Below are 15,436 nucleotides of genomic sequence, written 5' to 3'. Positions count from 1 at the left end.
AGCAGTCACTTTCTTCCTGGCAGATCATATTGTACTCAAGACTCTCCTCAAGTTTGCTTCATACGTTTATTATTCTTCAATTATTTCCTGATATCCGTCCTCACTCTTTTACTGGCAAGAACCAGTTCCTCTATTTCATTATAATTTAAGCAATATTTTAGATTTCAGATCAACTCATCTATGACTTCTACATTAATCTACAGAACAGATCTTTTGACCCTTGCATCAGCATAATAGCTCTCACCTACAATCTGCAGCATTCAAATATCTCTTGTGTTTCTTGGCAACCAAAAGACCCGTGTACTCGAGCTGTATTCAGGGTGAAAACAATTGTAATTTGATCACGACTTTCCTTGCCTTGCATTCTGTTGCCTTTGTGCTTTAGTTGTCCTTGAATGCATTGTCAGTGTTTATACACTCAGTGGATACTTTATTAGCTACTGGAGTGGAACCCTGCCTCTGTAGTCCATTCACTTCAGGGTTTGGTGTGTTGTATGTTCATAGATGCCCTTCTGCACACCACTGTTGTAATGTAGTTATTTGAATTACTGTCTCCTTCCTGTCAACTTGAACTAGTCTGGCCATTCTCTTCTGACCTGTTTCATTAACGCGGTGTTTTCACCAAACTACCACTCACTGGATTTTTTTTGTTTATTGTGCCATTCTCTGTTAATTCTAGAGATTGTTGTGCATGAAAATCCCAGGAGATCAGCAGTTTCCAAGATTCTCAGGTCACCCCATCTGGCACCAGCAGTCATTCCACGGTCAAAGTCACTTAGATCACATTTCTTTCCCATTCTAATGTTTGACCTGAACAACAACTAGACCTCTTGACCACATCTGCATGCTTTTATGTTTTGAATTGCTGCCACATGATTGGCTGATTAGATATTTGTATTAATGAGCAGGAGTACAAGTGTACACTTGTACAAAAAGTACAGTAAAGTGGCCACTGAGTCAACATGAGCTGGAAGAATGTGTCAAGTCACAAATCTATGAGGAAATCTGGATATTGCTGATTGTGGCTCTTTCAAAGTTCAAAGAAAACTTTATTATCATATATGTCACAATATGTAACTCTGAGATTAATTTTCTCGTGGGTATACTCAGCAAATCTATAGAATATTAACTAAAAAAGGATCAATGATCAGAGTGCAGAAGACAACAAACTGTGCAAATGCAAAAATAAATAAATAGCAATAAATAATGAGAGCATGAGATAATGAGATCAAGAGTCCTTAAAGTGAGACCATTGGTTGTCGGAACATTTCATGTATGGACCAAGTGAGTTTAGTTATCCCGGTTTATTCAAGAGCCTGATGGTTCAGGGGTAGCAACTGTTCTTGAACCTGGTGGTGTGAGTCCTGAGGCTCTTGTACCTTTGACCTGATGGCAGCAGAGAGAAGAGAGTATGACCTGGGTGGTGGGGATCTCTGATGATGGATCCTTCTTTCCTACAACAGTGTTTCATGTAGATGTGCTCAGTGGTTGGGAGGGCTTTACGCATGATCTACAATCACCTGCAGCTTTTTCCAATCCTTTGCAGTGGCCCCTCCATACCAGGCAGTGATGCAACCACTCAGAATGTTTTCCACAGTACATCTGTAGAAATTTGCGGGTCTTTGGTGACATATTAAATCTCCTCTTATTGGAGTTGTATTCACCAATTATTATCAACGCAACGTTGAAGCATCGTATTTGGATGCATCACAGCTTGGTATGGCAACTGTGCTGCCCATGACCGCAAGAAACTGCAGAGAGTTATGGACGCGGCACAACATGAAAACCAGGCTCCCCTCCACGAACTCTTTCCACACTCCCCCCCCCCACTTCACTAAAGGAGCCAACGTAATAGAAGACCTCATGCACCCTAGACATTCTCTCTTCTCCCCTCCTCATCTGCAGAAGATACAAAAGCCTGAAAGCACATACCACCGTGCTCAAGAACAGCTTCAATCCCACTGTTAATAAGATTAGTAATGGCTCCCAGTATGATAAAATGGACTCTCGACCTCACAATTGTAGCAATGTGAACAAAGTCCTGGAGAGACACAGCTGGTAGATATGAAGTAAGACCATAAGACCATAAGACAAAGGAGCAGAAGTCGGCCATTTGGCCCATCGAGTCTGCTCTGCCATTTTATCATGAACTGATCCATTCTCCCATTTAGTCCCAATCCCCTGCCTTCTCACCATAACCTTTGATGCCCTGGCTACTCAGATACCTGTCAATCTCTGCCTTAAATACACCCAATGACTTGGCCTCCACTGCTGCCCGTGGCAACAAATTCCATAGATTCACCACCCTCTGGCTAAAAAAATTTCTTCACATCTCTGTTCTGAATGGGCGCCCTTCAATCCTTAAGTCATGCCCTCTCTTACTAGACTCCCACATCATGGGAAACAACTTTGCCACATCCACTCTGTCCATGCCTTTCAACATTCGAAATGTTTCTATGAGGTCCCCCCGATTCTTCTAAACTCCAAGGAATACAGTCCAAGAGCGGACAAACGTTCCTCATATGTTAACCCTCTCATTCCCGGAATAATTCTAGTGAATCTTCTCTGTACCCTCTCCAAAGTCAGCACATCCTTTCTTAAATAAGGAGACCAAAACTGCCCACAGTACTCCAATTGAGGTCTCACCAGCGCCTTATAGAGCCTCAACATCACATCCCTGCTCCTATACCCTATTCCTCTAGAAATGAATGCCAACATTGCATTTGCCTTCTTCACCACTGACTCAACCTGGAGGTTAACCTTAAGGGTATCCTGTATGAGGACTCCCAAGTTCTGTTGCATCTCAGAACTTTGAATTCTCTCCCCATTTAAATAATAGTCTGCCCGTTTATTTCTTCTGCCAAAGTGCATAACCATACATTTTCCAACATTGTATTTCATTTGCCACTTCTTTGCCCATTCTTCCAATCTATCCAAGTCTCTCTGCAGACTCCCTGTTTCCTCAGCACTACCGGCCCCTCCACCTATCTTCGTATCATCAGCAAACTTATCCACAAAGCCATCTATTCCATAATCCAGATCGTTGATGTACAATGTAAAAAGAAGCGGCCCCAACACTGCTCCCTGTGGAACACCACCGGTAACCGGCAGCCAACCAGAATAGGATCCCTTTATTCCCACTCTCTGTTTCCTGCCAATCAGCCAATGCCCTATCCACGTATGTAACTTTCCCGTAATTCCATGGGCTCTTATCTTGTTAAGTAGCCTCATGTGTGGCACCTTGTCAAAGGCCTTCTGAAAATCCAAATATACAACATTCACTGCATCTCCCTTGTCTAGCCTACTTGTGATTTCCTCAAAAAATTGTAATAGGTTTGTCAGGCAGGATTTTCCTTTAAGGAAACCATGCTGAGTTCTGCCTATCTTGTCATATGCCTCCAGGTACTCCGTAACCTCATCCTTGACAATCAACTCCAACAACTTCCCAAACACTGATGTGAAGCTAACAGGCCTATAATTTCCTTTTTGCTTCCTTGCCCCCTTCTTAAATAGCAGAGTGACATATGCAATCTTCCAGTCCTCCGGAACCATCCAGAATCTATCGACTTTTGAAAGATCATCACTAATGCCTCCGCAATCTCCGCAGCTACTTCCTTCAGAACACAAGGGTGCATTCCATCTGGTCTGGGGGATTTATCTACCTTTAGACTATTCAGCTTCCTGAGTACTTTCTCTGTCGTAATTGTGACTGCGCGCACTTCTCTTCCCTGCCACCCTTGAGTGTCCGGTATACTGCTGATGTCTTCCTCAGTGAAGACTGATGCAAAATACTCGTTCAGTTCCTCTGCCATCTCCTTATCTCCCATTAAAATTTCTCCAGCATCATTTTCTATCGGTCCTATATCTATTCTCACCTGTCTTTTACTCTTTATATACTTGAAAAAGGTTTTAGTATCCTCTTTGATATTATTTGCTAGTTTCCTTTCATAGTTCATCTTTTCCCTCTTAATGACCTTCTTAGTTTCCTTTTGTAAGCTTTTAAAAACTTCCCAATCCTCTGTCTTCCCACTAATTTTTGCTTCTTTGTATGCCCGCTCCTTTGCTTTAACTTTGGCTTTGACTTCTCTTGTCAGCCACGGTTGCATCTTTTTCTATCCGAAAATTTCTTCTTTTTTGGAATATACCCGTCTTGCACCTTCCTCACTTCTCACATAAACTCCAGCACTGCTACTCTGCTGTCCTTCCCACTAGTGTCCTTTTCCAGTCAACTCTGGCCAGTTCCTCTCTCATGCCACTATAATTTCCTTTACTCTATGGAAATACCGACACGTCGGATTTCGGCTTCTCTTTTTCAAATTTCACAGTGAACTCAATCATGTTATGATCCCTGCCTCCTAAAGGTTCCTTCACCTCAATCTCTCTAATCATCCCTGGTTCATTACACAATCCCCAATCCCCTAATGTTCTCAACAACAAGCTGTTCTAAAAAGCCATTTCGCAGACATCCTACAAATTCTCTCTCTTGAGATCCAGCACCAACCTGATTTTCCCAATCCACTCGCATGTTAAAATCCCCCACAATTATCATGACACTGCCCTTCTGACAAGCCTTTTCTATTTCATGTTGTAATTTGTAGTCCACATCACTGCAGCTGTTTGGAGGCCTATAAATAACTGCCATCAGGGTCCTTTTACCCCTGTGATTTCTTAGCTCAACCCATAAAGATTCTGCACCTTCCGATCCTATGTCACCTCTTTCTAATGATTTGCTATCATTTCTTAACAATAAAGCCACGCCTACCTTCTTATCTTTCCGATACACCGTGTATCCTTGGACATTCAGCTCCCAGAAACATGCATCCTTTAGCCATGTCTCAGTGATGGCCACAATATCATACCTGCCAATCTGCAGCTGTACGACAAGATCATCCACCTTATTCCTTATGCTGCGTGCATTTAAGTATAACACCTTAAGACCAGTATTTGGTACTTTTCGCTTTGATTGCACTGCAACTCATCCCAATGGCTACAAATTTGCCCCATCACCTGCCTGTCTTTCCTGACATCTTTACTGCTCATCTTGTGGAATAAAAGTGGTCTTTTATTCCACAAAATGAGACACAGCGGGCATCATATTGAGACCATTTTGGAGGAACAGGCCTGCTACACCCCACATTATATGACATTTTATATGCTAAAGATCTAAGGACAATTCTATATTTACAATTCATCTACAATGTTTCCCTTGAATTACGTATAACTTTCACACCTCCTTCTTCGCACCCACACTCTAGACAATGATAATTAACATTGTCTGGTTTTCCAATTAACTGTTATTCACAGCTCTAAGAACTTATTGTCCAGAGCTGCATATTAAAGTTAATCTACAATGCAGGCTCAGGTCTAAAGATTAGTTGCTGAAGTTAATTTTTTGCTATACACCCTAAGTCCAAAACATGCCGTAACAACAATATACCTTGTTATGGTCTTGAATTTTATTGTCTGCCTGCATTGCACTTTCTCTGTAACTGTAACAGTATATCCCGCTTTCAGTTAGTGCTTTTTCCTTGTACCACCTTGATGAACTTAATAGTAAAATGATTTGTGTGGATGGCATGGAAAATTAAGGTTTTTCACTGTATCTCAGTACATGTGACAATAATAAACCAATCTTACTATTCTAATATTCTAATGAAGAACATTTGAATTCCCTCCAGATTCCAGAATCTGCAGTCTCTAATGTCTCCACTCATCTGAATTTGGTCCAACTAAATATACAGTTTAATGAATTAAAACACTAATCGTTTAATTTGCTCCTTTCAGGTTTACTTATATTGAGAGAAATTGCCAGAAGCACTGAACAGGTGGGGCAGCTTCTGAGAAAAGCAAAACAAGATTAGCATTGATGGTTCCCTAAGTGGGTGATATCACCCCCCTGGGGGTGGTGGGAGGTTCTAAAGGAGCGATGAAGATATGGGAGATAGTGGGGGGGCCCTTGGTTGCAGGGGGGTGCAGCTTAGGGATTGGTAACTTTGCTGCAGCTTTGAGTTTCAGTCTTAAGAAATTAATTACTTATTATAAACATTTGATCTTCAGTGCCTCATAATTGATTATAATGATCACGTCACCTTTTGTAGGAGTTCCATTCAAAGACATTGGTGTTTGAATACCAGGGTGTAATGCAGTCAGTCTGTATACTTTCTACTACACAACTTTAAAGGTTTGTCAAAGTTTTAGATGTCATGCCAAGGAAGTAGAGCTGCTGCTGTGCTTTCTTCACAACTGCATTTACGTGCTGGGTCCAGGCCAGGTCCTCTGAAATAATAATACTCAGAAATTTAAAGTTACTGACCCTCTCCACCTCTGATCCTCTGATGAGGACTGGCTTATGGCCCCCTGGTTTCCTTCTGCTGAAGTCTACAATCAGTTCCTTGGTCTTGCTGATGCTGAGTGAGAGGTTGTTGTTATGACACCACCCAGGTAAATTTTCAGTCTCTCTCCTCATGACCATCTTTGATTGGGCCAACAACAGTGGTGTCATTAGCAAACTTGAATATGGTGTTGGAGCTGTGCTTAGCCACACAGTGACACGTGCAAAGCAAGTAGAGTAGGGGACTAAGCACACAGCCTTGTGCTGTACCTGTGCTGATGGAGATTGTGGAGGAGATGTTGTTGCCAATCAGAGTTGACTGGGGCCTACAAGTAAGGAAATCCAGGATCCAAATGCACAAAGGGGTACTGAGGCCCAGGTCTTGGAGTTTAATAGATTAGTGTTAATAACATTGCTCCTATATGTAGTATTTAAGTAAACATTAAATTTGACCCTTAACTTCAATTTCTATTTCCAACTCACTCTGCTGTTCTGGAGCAGTCTCCAGGATCATTCATGAACACTCAGTGTGAAATTACCTACATTGTACAAACTGATAACTAAGTGCAAATAGTAGCATCTCTGGAAAAATAAATCTCTGATGTCCTCTTGTACTTCTGCAGCTGTTTTGTATGACCTTCTCTACTTCAATCGCATCATCTACCTTTGTACATACAAAGCCCCAGGCTTTACACATCACAAACAAATCTCAAAAATATATTCTTTTAATAAGACTTATTTATCAAAATGACAACGAGGAATTTAATAAGGTATTAATCAGTTACTTACTCCAAGCAGTTAAAGCAATTACTTTCCCCAAGCAGTAAGGCTGATCAACACCTCCACTCAGTAACATCCTGTTCATGGAATGTTTGTCCCACTCCCATCAGGGAGGGGGCTATGTAGCATCCACACTATGACCACCAGACCCCAAACAGTTACTTTCCCCAAGCAGTGAGGCCGATCAACACTTCCACCCACTAACCCATTCTTCCATACCCTCAACCACCACCACTTCATCATTTCCTGTCAGTCACATTATGTTAGGACACTCCTGTGTCCAGCGTTACTTTATGGACATACAAGCAATATATGTATATAAGCTACCTTAAGTGTTTATATTTATTGTATTTTTAAATTATTCCGTTCTGTATTTCATTGTGTTTCTTTTAGAGCGACATCGGAGCCAGAGTACCAATTATTTCATTCACCTTTACACTTACGTATTGGAAATGACATTAAACTATTTTGAATCTTGAATCTAACAACATTCCCTATCCACAGTTGTACATTGAAGAGACCTACAATGGAAAATGTATTGATGGAATATATAGTATTAGATATAGAACATCCTTTAAGACTGATGTGGATAGTAGTCTTTAATACAAAGACCAGTCTTCTATATGAGACAAAGATAACAAACGAATACACATTATTGTCTGCAGAGAGAACCATCTCTCTATACAGAGGTAAAAGAAGCTTGTTTTGGGTGTCTTGTCTGTTTGACAATATGGTAGCATTGTGATTAGCATAAAGCTTTATGGCACCAGCAATCAGCGATTCAGATTCAATTCCCCCCACCAACCCCTCCCCACTGCCTATGAGAAGTTTGCAAGTAAACAAGAAAAAAATCTGCAGACACTAGAAATCCAAAGGAACGCACGCAACATGCTGGTCAGGCAAGTCAGGCAGCATCTATGGAAATGAGTAAGCAGTCAATGTTTCAGGCCGAGACCCTTCTTCAGGACTGAAAAGGAAGGGGGAAGATGCCAGAATAAAAGGGTGGGGGGAGGGGAAGGAGGCTAGCTAGAAGGTGAGAGGAGAAGACGTGGGTGGGGAAGGTAAAGGGCTGGAGAAGAAGGAATCTGATAGGACAGGGGAGTGGACCATGGGATAAAGAGAAGGAGGAGGGGACCCGGGGGAGGTGATAGGCACGTGAGAAGAGGTAAAAAGCAAGATTTGGGAATAGAAGAAGAGGGGAGGGTGAGAGTATTTTTTATTTACCAGAAGGAGAAATAGATATTCATGTACGTTCTCTCTGTACCCACATGGGCTTCCTCCAGGTGCTCTGGCTTCCTCCCACATTCCAAAGACATACAAGTTAGGATTAGTAAGTTGTGGGCATGCTATATTGGTGCTGGAAGCATGGCAACTCTTGCAGACTGCCCTCAGCATATAATCAGACTGTTGGTCATTGATGTAATCGGGACATTTCACAGTCTGTTTCAAAGTTTCAATGACATGTGACAAATAAAGCCAAACTACAGTATGTCTTTATCTGAATATGCAGAGATGTCCTCCGAGACGTGTTTCCATGACAGACATGTGGTTCTAGACTTCAGGAGAGGGAAACCAGAGGTCAATGAGCCAGTAACCATCAGAAGTTCAGAGGTGGAGAGGGTCAGTACTTTAAATTCCCAGGTGCGACTATCTCAGAGGACCTGTGCTGGACCCATCATATAAATGTAATTGCAAAGAAAGCACAGCAGCCCCTCTACTTCCTCAGGAGTCTGCAGAGATTCAGCATGTCATTAAAAACCTGGACAAACACCTATAGATGTGAGGTAGGAAGTGTGCTGACTGGCTGCATTACAACCTGGTATGAGAACACCAAGGCCTTTGAGTGGAAAATCCTATAAAAGGTAATGGTTTCAGCCCAGTACGTCACGGGTAAAACCCTCCCAACCATTGAGCACATCTACATGAAACATTACCATGGAGAAGCAGCATTCATCAGCAAAGATCCTTACCCTCCAGGCCATGCTCTTTTGCCTCTTATGCCATCAGGTAGAAGGTACAAGAGCCTCAGGACTCACACCACCAGGTTCAGGAACAGCCATCAGGCTCTAGAACAAAATAGGATAACTACACTCATTCTGTTTCTGGTGTTTCCACAACCAATGGTCTCTCTTTAAGGTCTCTTTATCTTGTTATTTCCTGCTCTCATTATTTGTTGCTATTAATTTATATCAGTACGTGCACAGTTTATTGTTCATTGATCCTATTTACAGTTACTGTTCTATAGATTTGTTAAGTATAGCCACAGGGAAAAGAATCTCTGGGTTGTACGTGGTGACACATATATACTCTGATAATAAATTTTACTTTGAACTTTGAACCTTTGCTTTCTGTGCAGCAAGTTGTCTTCACCCAACCTGCCAAACTAGAAACTGTACTTAATCACCTGCAGTTATCTTTGTGCTTAAAGAGTACAAAACTGCAATGTTCTGTTAGATTCATCCCACCGAGCTCCTTCCAGAATGACTGCTTGTCATGCTGAATAAAGACCACATACATCTACAGATGCAGTGTCCATATGGATCACTTGGTGGGACATTGTACCTACTGTCAGCCATTGACAATAAAGGAAATTAACTGAGGCAAAAGTCTGGCAGTGAGATTTGTTTTTAGAAAGCCAGTTGTTATTGTCTGGAAGACACTGACTGAAAGGCTGATGGAAAATAACCGTGTCCAAAATGAAGTGGATAAACCTGGCTGGATACAAAATTGAAGGAAAAGTGGTTCAAAATGACTTAATTTCTGCATTCGATGTGCCTCAAAATAAGTCATGCAGTATTACCCTTGGAGTCTTGCGGGGGGAATTAGGCCACATTCTCCTGGTCGCAATCACCTGGGGAAGAAATAGGTCTTTGCAGTACTAGTACTCCATTAAGGCAAGTCTCAAGCTCTTTTCATTCTTTGTGATCCAAAACTCCGATCTCCCTCCACTCCAATCATCCAGATCCTCCAAGGCCCCATTGCGAGTCCTACTTTTCAAATCCCCTACCTCCCTCCACTCCAAACATCCAGATCTTCCAAGGCACACAAAGTGAGTCCCATTTTCTCCAACCTTCCTATCTTTCACCCCACCCGACCCCATCAATCCCCCGTTGCAAATCTAATTGCTGACCCAAGCTTATATCCACAGTCTTTCTCTCTCTTTCTCACCTGTCTCTGCAGGCCTAGGCTTGAGCTCATACTGCTCATTTTTGCTGGTGAGGAAGTGACCTGTGCCTTGGTGTTTACGACAATTTGAATAATGGATCCCCACAATGGAAGCTGTGGCTGACATCTTGCTGCTATGATTGTGCAGCGCGCTTGGGCATTTTGGCCGGGAAAACTTTTGTGCGGGATTATCTGGGAAACTGAAACAGAAACTCACTGCTGGCTTTCAGATCCTTAAACAGGGACATGTACAAGGTGTGGATGGTAGGACAGGGTAGGAGCAAGCAAGCAAAAGCGTTTCCTACTCACCTGTCATGGCTATCATCTGCCACCGCCTGGGATGGCATGGGGTAGCATCATGGATAGTGTAACGCTGTTTGTAAGGAGTTTGCATGCTCTCTTCACAGCCGTACAGGCTTCCTCCCAGTGCTCCAGTTTCCTCACACACCACAAGGACTATGTGTTGGTAGGGTAACTGGTCACATGGGTATGATTGGACAGTGCAGCCTCATTGGTCCAGATTGGCCAATTACTGTGCTGTATTTCTAAACAAAATAAATTTTAAAAATAAACAAAACTTGTGACTCTATAAAACTCACATGTCTACGATGTTTGAAAAGCCAGCAAATTTGAATTCATGCACAGCACTTCTGCTGGTCACTGACTAATACTAATGTGCTGTAGCAAACTTAAGAAAAGATTGTGTTGAGGCCCAGTGGCCTCTTTAAGAACCAGATGGTCCCAAGTTTGAAACCACAGGATGTCCCAATATCCACTGTGACAGTCTTCTCCTGTAATTGAAAGAGTATATCAGGACTATTGGATATTACCTCAGAGAGAGAGAGTCAATGAAGATCACTGCCTCTCCTCCATGCCTGAAATGTTGAACCCTCCCGATGTCCATCTGCTCTAAGAAATGAAAGGAGAGAGCTGGAAAAAACAGTGACAAACCAAGGCAAACACAATTACTCTCACAGAGTTTAGCAATTCTTTTTCCCAGAAGACATAATGCACAAAAGCTTTGCATTACTAACACCTTAGCTGTTACCAATAGAAACTATACTATCTAACGATATTATAGACAGCATGCCTGTTGCAATTTTCTTTTAATAGGTATTATTTCTCACACATATGTTTCTGATTAAGAATTTGTTCTATTTAAGCACTTGAAATAATCGTGTTCTTAGAAATGCTGACTGATTTCAGCAGCCTGCCACCATGTTGTTAACAGATTGCCTGCTCAGTTGTACCCATCAAGAAATCTTAGACAACGATCCAGATTGCTGTGCCTCTTTAATTTCAACATTATAGCAAAGGTGCCACCTTCACAGCAGCCTCCCTGGCTTTGATGACTGTTCGTTGTAAGAATGGGGAAACAAGTCTTTGCACTGACAGGTGCGATATAACGCCGAGAACCAAGGGTGTGAAAATAGAGTAAAAATAGTGGAGTCGTTCGGAGGCTTGTTACAATAATCAGCAGCTAACGACAACGTTGATTGTGCTTTAGCTTGATCTGGATTCAGGTCTGACCAGTTATATTAATAAGTTGTGACCAAAAGATGAGACAAGCGATTATTTTTATCTGATCAACTGATACGTCTACACTAAAGGCAGTGCATTGTGGGAAATGGAAGGGCTTGTAGGATCACTGTGGGCCAATTGGCTGCCACTTTCCATACTACGACAATGGTTATGTCTCAAACGTACACGAAGCACATTTCCATGAAATGTAAACATAGGACAGTACAGCCGTTCGGCCAATGATATTGTGTTGACCTTTTAAACTCTAGAGCCTTCCATTTTTATTTCATCCATATGTCCATCTAAGAGTCTGTTCAATCTCCCTCATGTACCTGTCTCTACCACCACCCCTGACAGTGGTTTCCACACACTTACCACTTAGATGTGAAAGAAACCTACCTCTGACATCTCCTTTATACATTCCTCCAATCACCTTAAAATGTATTAGCCGTTTCATATTCGCCATGGGAAAATGTGTCCGCCCTGGGAAAAAAGTTGCTGTTCTTAATCAATTGAAATGTTTCTTTCCGCTGAGTGGGAGCAATGCTGACTGTAATGTCCAGTCCATACTCTGGCAAATTGGAAGTCTGGAAGTCGAGGCCGGTTGGCCGTAGCCATGAGTCTGCAGAGCTCTGTGAGTCTGCTGGGGTAGCTGAAGCCCATCTCCAAGCCTGCGTCCGCTAGAGGCTGGAGGTGGGTGAATTGTTTATTGTAAACTGTCCCGTGATCAGGCAAGGGTCAGATCAGGGGATTGCTGGGCAGCGCGGCTCAATGGGCCTTCTCCGCACTGTTTCTCGAAAAATAAATAAATATGGGAGGTGGTCACGTCTTCCCAGATCTTGCCATGAATCTTTCTCATTGACGAAAGTGTGTTCCTGTGTCAATGTGTACACACAATGAATCGCTCTAACAAAATTGTTAACAAAAAAAATTGTAACTATTGCCATTGCTGCTAAATAGTCATAATTTGGATTTCACAAGGAGAGGACGTTATGGCAGTCACAAATAGAATCACTGTTGTCAAGAGTGGTGGTGGAAGCAGGCATTTATTTAGAAATACAGCACGATAATATGTCTGACAAACCCGCACCAATGTCACCAATTAACCTACTCACCCGTACGTCTTTGGACTGTGGGAGGAAACCGGAGCACCCAGAGGAAACCCATGCAGTCAAAGGGAGAACGTACACAGTCCCTACAGACAGCGGTGGGAATTGAACCTGGGTCACTGGCACTGTAATAGCGCTATGCCGCCCCTAACATGATAAGGGAATTGGATCAGGTGTACGTTCTCCCTGTGACTGTGTGGGTTTCCTCCGGGTGCTCCACTTCCTCCCACATTCCAAACACATCTAATCCCTCCTTTCGGCACCACAGCGGCATAGTGGCTAGCTCAGGGTGACGGGGTTTGGAGTTCAATCCTGGCGCCCTCTGAAAGAAGCTTGTACATCCTTCCCGTGAGTGTGTGTGGTTCCGCCAGGAGCTCCACTTTGGGCTCACAGTCCAAGGGCGTACCAGCTCGTAGGTCCAGTGGTCATTGTAAATTGTCATGTGATTGGGTTAGGATTAAGTAGGTGGGTTACTGGGCAGTCCGACTCATTGGGCCAGAAGGGCCTGTTCTGATCTGTACCTCTAAGTAAGAAATAATGAAGAGCCTCTGCTCCAGAGTAGATGATGGTAACTCGGTCAATTGTGCCTTAGAACTAAATTTCTCCAGCCTTGGTAAACCCTTGACCCTCTGATCCTTTCTTAAACGTGATGACCATTATGTAACATATGTAATGTGAAGTGGTATTTTTGGTTATCACCTGATCTGGAACGTTAAAAAGGTTGTTCAATTATAAATCCAGATTTAATCCCAATATAGTTTGACGTCTGAATTTTTGATGACACTCTAATTACCTTTTGTTTCTTTATTGGCACAGACGTCACTCGTTTTTCTCCGTTGGACTGCATTCATAGCAAAGCCACAGAGACACACTAAATTATTTACTGCAACCCAGGCAGAAAATACCAAGATTAATTGAGTTCAGCTTAAGCTAAAATCAAAAACCTCTCTCTCTCTCTCACACACACTCTCTCTCTCTTTCTCGCTCTCTCTCTCTCTCTCTCTCTTTCTGTCTCTCTCTCTCATGTCTAACAAACATTCAAGCTGCTGTGGTAATGTAATAGCTGCTCTTATTTCAGACTCTCTGGTAGAATCCAACAACAGGAAAGGAGACATTGGACCGTGGAGAACATTCTAACTGGTTGAGTCACCACATAATATGGAGGGGAAAAGCTGCAGAGGTTTGCAACTCAGCCAGCTCCATCATGCGCACTCGTCTCCCCAACAACATCCTCAAAAGGCGATGCCTCAAAAAGGAGGCATCCATCACTCAGGAACCCCACCACCCAGATATGCTCTCTTCTTATCAAAACCATTAGCAAAGAGGTACAGGAGCCTGAAGACACGCACTCAACCACTCAACCGATTAGGAACAGCTTCTACCCCTCCGTCATCGGATTTCTGAACTGACAATGAACCAACCCATGAACGGTACCATTCTCTCTTTGAGTCATCTTCATCATGTGCCGTGTCGTATGACATGGGTGATCTTATCCACGACCATGATTGTTCTTGGCGGAACTAAATTTCTCCAGCCTTGGTAAACCCTTGACCCTCTGATCCTTTCTTAAACGTGATGACCATTATGTAACATATGTAATGTGAAGTGGTATTTTTGGTTATCACCTGAGCTGGAACGTTAAAAAGGTTGTTCAATTATAAATCCAGATTTAATCCCAATATAGTTTGACGTCTGAATTTTTGATGACACTCTAATTACCTTTTGTTTCTTTATTGGCACAGACGTCACTCGTTTTTCTCCGTTGGACTGCATTCATAGCAAAGCCACAGAGACACACTAAATTATTTACAGAATTATTACAGAAGTGGCTTGTCATTGCCTTCTTTCGGGCAGTGCCTTTACAAGACGGGTGACCCCAGCCATTATCAATACTCCTCAGAGGTTGTCCGCCTGGTGTCAGTGGTCGCGTAACCAGGACTTGTGACATGCACCGGCTGCTCATACGACCATCCACCACCTGCTCCCATGGCTTCATGTGACCCTGATCGGGGTTGTGGGGGGGGGGGGGCTAAGCAGATGCTACACCTCGCCCAAGGGTGACCTGCAGGCCATAACTCTGGTGTTCAAACTGCAATATGCAACCATATTGGAATGGTTGCACCCTGAAACCTGTTCTGCCTTCAGGCAAATCATTGCTGATCTGGTTCTCCATTCATCTGCCCTAACTCCATTTCCTTTCGGTATCCACATCCAAGATAAATACATTGAACCCAGTATGAAAACTTTCAAGTTACCTCCACCCAGCCTAAACAGCTGCTTGTGGGAGGGAGTTCCACTTTGCTGCAGTAGGTGACGGGATATTTTCTGCCACCACCTCTGGTTTATCCAAACCTTCAACAACACGTCCTTGTTCTAGACGCCCTTGCCTGCAGAGATAAGCTGTAAGAACTTTTACACCAATGACCCTAAACGTCCTCCAAAGATTCCATCAGACACTTGTTCCATGACCTTATTGTGGACATCCATTTCGCTCGCAACTTGGACTCAACAGTCACCTTTGAATGCACAA

At 42.9% G+C, this 15,436-nt stretch overlaps 1 long non-coding RNA gene across 1 annotated transcript in view; it reads left to right on the top strand.

Moving 5' to 3' along the window:
- Window positions 1-14,504, top strand: part of LOC140203136 (uncharacterized) — a 92,258-nt gene extending 77,754 nt beyond the window's left edge. The window contains exon 4 of the long non-coding RNA XR_011887292.1: window positions 13,985-14,504. This is a non-coding gene — a long non-coding RNA (uncharacterized lncRNA). The remainder of the gene's footprint in view (window positions 1-13,984) is intronic.
- The last annotated feature ends 932 nt before the right edge of the window (window positions 14,505-15,436 follow it).

Source organism: Mobula birostris, chromosome 9 (genome assembly GCF_030028105.1).
Source record: "Mobula birostris isolate sMobBir1 chromosome 9, sMobBir1.hap1, whole genome shotgun sequence".
Lineage (NCBI taxonomy): Eukaryota > Metazoa > Chordata > Chondrichthyes > Myliobatiformes > Myliobatidae > Mobula > Mobula birostris.
This window is presented reverse-complemented; position numbering and strand designations above follow the sequence as displayed.